Below are 5,418 nucleotides of genomic sequence, written 5' to 3'. Positions count from 1 at the left end.
TTTTTGGGACTATAGAGATCCCTTATATGCCAGTTTATTTAGATGTACCTCTAGGTACCACCAGATATGAGGTTCGAGCTAATGAGGGGACTATTTCTGAGTTCGAGGTTGAGACTAATAAGGAGCATCTCGATATCAATGATGAGTCGGCTTATGAGGGCCTTACATCAGTTGATGAGGCTGTGGTGGTTAGCCGTGCGAATTTCATTAGCAGATACACCTATGACTGAATCTAGTGGAGCCACTGCTGATGTTACACCGAGAATTGATGCCCCGACAATGAAGTGAATGTGTAGATATGACTTTTTCTTTATCTTTCTCTCTGTCATTTTTATTAACTTGCTGTTTTTTTATTGCGTTTGAGGACAACTACCTTTTTGTTTGTGGTGGGTGAGGTATTTCCATACCTACCTCTTTTGACTACATTTTTTGTATACAATTTATTGGGTTTTTGTGTTTAAATTGTGTTTTGATTTTGTTTTATAGATGTTTGAGCTTGTGGCTTCTCATTATGAATGCAAATGGTTTTTGACCCTTCTAAAAGAAATTCTCATCTCTTGTATGTGATTGTGGTTGTTCTTGTGAAAATTTGGGTATCGGTTATGATCAATATCAATGACTGGAATAGTGCTCTTAATCGAACAAAAATGAATGTGTGGCTACGATGAGGCAAAATAAAATTGCATACACAATATGTGGACTTTTTACATCTCGTTGTGACTAGATGATTATCGAATGAATCTCTTGTGATGAACATTCTACACTAGAGAAAGTGTGAGTCTTGTTTGATATTGGTGTCAATGCCTTGTGTGATGATCTTATCGTGAACCTTGTGTGATGACAAATAGAATTTGCCCTGTTGATCCGGTTGACTAAGTGATGCAAGCTCTTAAAATGATCTTAGGCAACAATTTGGATGAGTTAAATAATTTGACAATATACCTCTTTTGTGGCCAACCTTGTGAGTGTGTGAACTTTGCTTGAACCCCTTCTGAGCCTTATCCTTTCCTTGGAAAAAACTTGATCCAATTGTAACCCATGTTGATCATTTCACATACAATCCCCATGAAGTGTTGTTTGTTTGAATATCCAACTTAAGTCAAAAGCCTAAGTTGAAAGTGTGGTGAAAAGAGGAGAAAAATCAAGAAGTGTGAAGAAGTCCCCCTTGATCCATGGTTTTGAAAAAGATGAAAAACCTTCATACAAAAAAAAGAGAGAAATAGAAGAAAACCGAAAAAAATTGTTAAATAAAGTTGTTAAAGTTGCAAAAGAAATGGGGTATGAGGTATTGTCTTACAAGTGAATAATGGGGAGAATTTGAGCATGGGTGAAAATGCTGAAGAAAAGGAAGGAAAAATGATATTATACCACATTTCATGAGGATAGCAACCACTAAGCATAAAAGACCATACTTTTAGATTCAGCCCATTACAAGCCTTGAAAAGACCTTTTTTATTTTGAGTGAACTGAAACAAATGTTGATTGGAAAATGAGGGCAAATCTCTGGGTGTAGTCATGCATGTGGTCATCTTTGTGATCATGAGAGTTGTTTGTGAATCCGAAGCTATAAATTGTTGAAGAATTATGTGTGAATATGGAATAATCTTTGTTATGAGGGAATTTGACTACCTTTATTGAGCTTGAACTTGCATTTGAAGTAGGTATTGTGAATATGAGAATCTTTGGTAATGGTGAGTCACAACTTGTATATTTGAGTGCACAATTGATGTTTGCATGAGTAAATTGACTCTCATTCTTGATTGAGTCTTTTGTAGAACTGTCTAGACATCCTTTCTGAAATGTTGAACTTGAGTTTTACCTGAGGACAATCAAAAGTATAAGTTAAGGGTGAATGAATCAGAGATTTAGACTCATTTAGGCTTTGTTTATATAGAATTAGTAGCTTCAAATTCTTAATTTGTGTCAATAATTGATGTAAAACCGTTGATTTTTAGGTATATGTATTAAGGAACAAAGCAAGGACACTAACAAGCAAAAAGTAACAAAACAGGCTAAAAGGATGAATAAAGGCAGCCTGGTGATCACCAAGTTCACTTAGCGAATTGAAAAATGGTTATTTGACCACCTAACATTTCAGTATACCAAGCCCTGATGGAAAGGAACAAGTTGGCGATCAGATAGAGAAGTCGACGGATCTTCGAGTAATTCTTCGAAGCCAATATAGATCTCCCAAAGTTACAGACCTGGGGCATGCTGAGTACTAGGGCAAAAAGGCGATGGAATAGACCAAAGGGAGACTCAGCGAGTGGTTCGGTGAGTCCAACTTACTTCGCCGAGTGACTCTTCGAAGTACATTTTTTACGACTATAAATACATTTTTGAACATTTAGTTTAGTATCTTATATCATATATTTTACTCTATTTTGGAGTTTTGAACTGTGAGACACTTTTCCCTAGTTTAACCTAAGCTTTGAAGAACTGAAGTTTCACTTTTGAGAAATTAGAAATGGGTCTTTGATATTTTCCGGATTGGAACATTGTAAGTACGAATCTACTCTTACTCACTTGATGGATAATCAATTTGGTAACGATTTTTATGTTTTTATGATATCTAAATAAAATCTCAATTCTTGGAGTGTGATTATGTGATAATGGGCTGATTTAGTTCATGGTTATTGCTAATTGATAGTTGAAATGCTATTTAGAAGTGAGCTTAATCATTAATTTAGTTTAATTTAGAAATTGTAGTTGCAAATACAATTTCAGGTTTGTGTTCTTGGCCGGCTCGAGAGAGATGTTTTAGAAGCAAAACTACTGGTTGATGGTCAGTAGTATTGGATGACCTGGATTCAGCTCGAGAGAGTGATTCCTAAATCAAATTTCACACATTCAGCTCGAGAGAGTGAATGCACTTAAATATGGCTTGTTCTTATTTTTGCATGTTTGTTGATGTTCGAGAGAAATCAACTTGATTCGGGGTAAATTGTTTGAGAGAAAGTTTGCCTCCACTATAGCCTAGCTTACTCACTAATATCTAGATAATTACTAAAATTTGCAATTACCCATTTGTCTATATTAGCCTATAATCGACCACATCCCAAGAAACAGTCTCATTATTGTTGTGTTTTATTGTTTGACTTTGTAGTTAATAATTTAAAGAAAAACCCCTATTTGACATTCGTGTCACCCCCTTATTTGAATGATGTTTTTATTCGATAACTTTTATTCTTATGGTTGATTTTTAACATGGTCGTACTTTTCAATTGAATCTGAAATACATATCACTCCTCGTAGGATTCGACCCCAACTCATTTCGTTGGGTTTTATACTGACTAGCGATCGTTGATCCTCATAATTGGATGAGGTGTCCTCGAAACGTTAATCAACATGACATCTTCAGCCAGCAATTAATAGACCTCGCTTAGAAGATCTATGATCATTTCACATTCAAGGGTGAGCCAGTTTTTTCAAGCTGCAATGAGTTCTATTTTTTTTGTGTATGTCCACATTTCAGACTTAGACTGACACTTTAGTTAGTTCATGTTAGTTTGGGATTGCATCCCTTCTTGTTCACACTTATGTGTTGAACTTTAGATGTTCTGGTACATTAACTTTCAGGTTCTATAGGTATTATTTTCGCAATGTTAGTTTTGGTTGTTATTTTGTTGGAGTTTATAGGAACTCCCTATTTTTAGCTTTAGCATTTAAAATTGCTTTTGTAATCTTAAATGCCTTAATATTTTGACTAAGTTGATTAGGTAATAAGTATAAATGGTTCTCCCACCGTAGGATTAGTGTGGGTGTCAATCACGTTGAATTAGGTCTTGGCACATATATACCCATATAATTGAAGTCTGATATTATAGTTACAATATTCACCCAACAAAAACAGAAATAAAGCAAATTGATATTTTAATTACAATTAGAATTTAAATAATCAATATTGAAATTTTCAATTACATTCAACTTTTGCAACAAAAAATTACAACTCATTATTATCTCAAATAATTATAAAAACAAAGATATTTTTTTAAAAAAAAATTAAAAATAAAAACGTGTTATATATAAGTATAACTATTTATTATGAACAACACATATTCTTTTAATAAAATAGCAACACATGTTCTTTAAATCAAATTAATATTAATTATGACTTTAATATATAAATTCACATAAAGAAAATAGTGAATAATAAGTAAATAAATAAACAAAAATATCTCTTTCTTTTTCTGTACACGGATAATAATAGTACATTTTAAAAAGTACAGTTATAACTTGATGTAACTATTTATAAGTTTTGGAAAAAAAAAGAAGATAATGTAAATATTCTTAGACATTTATCGTTCACTATCTCTTCAGTTTTACTTGCTATGTATGAATAGATTAAAATATTAGAAAAAGTTCACATCTAACCATTGATAAAAATATAGTTATTATTTTTATCTATTAAAATTAAAATTTTGAATTAATAATATAAATATATTATAACAAGTTATCAATAGAAAAATGTATATGTTGATTTCATATACATGTTTTTATTATTATTAAATTATGTTATATTCGCTCTATTTTAAATACATATTCAATTATAATATTACACGGCAAATGAATATTTTGATCCTTTTGGATTTGAAACAAAAACATAAGTAAAATGTATCAAAATGTAATTTGAGACTGTGATATTTACATTACATATAGATAGTTAAAATTAATAAATTGTTAAAATGATATTTTTTATTAATACAACATAAAAATAATGAAGGACAAACATGTAGAATATTTGAAATATTTTTCTGTTTTATGAAATTAAAATAATCATAAATTGATATATTTGCGCAATGCACATGTAAGTATAATAGATTTATAATATAATGAAGTAGTAATTCAAAGCTATTTATCTCTTATTTTAACCATAAACATGACTTTCCTCAAATTTATTTTGTCATGTCAAATTACTTTTAATGATAACATTAGTTGAGTGATTTTTTTGATACAAAAGGCTAAGTTGAGTGATTTATTGATAGAATAGTCTAAGTGAGTTATTTCGTTGATACAAAATAAAATTCAATTATTTGCTAGATAATTTTTTGAAATTGAGTGACCTTTAGGAAATTGATTACTCTGGTAATAATAATGAATATATTAGGTAATATACATATACTTAAAAAAAGTATCTATTAATCAAAAGATACTTTTTTTTCAAAGCTAGTCAGAGGTGTATTATTTAATCAATAAATTATATTTATTAATTTAAAGAGTATTTTTGAAATTTAATAAAAACTAATTTTGACTATATTAAAATTATTGAATCTTACTAATTATGCTTATGATATTTATAGAAAGAATATGGCATGTAGTATTGACTTATAAATTTAAAATAAAACATGTTTCCCACATATGAAACAATAGATATTGAGTATATTTTTATATGTTTATTTGACTATATATATATATATA

The sequence above is a fragment of the Solanum pennellii genome, chromosome 8 (assembly GCF_001406875.1).
Source record: "Solanum pennellii chromosome 8, SPENNV200".
NCBI classification, from domain to species: domain Eukaryota; kingdom Viridiplantae; phylum Streptophyta; class Magnoliopsida; order Solanales; family Solanaceae; genus Solanum; species Solanum pennellii.
Note: the sequence above shows the minus strand (reverse complement) of the source record.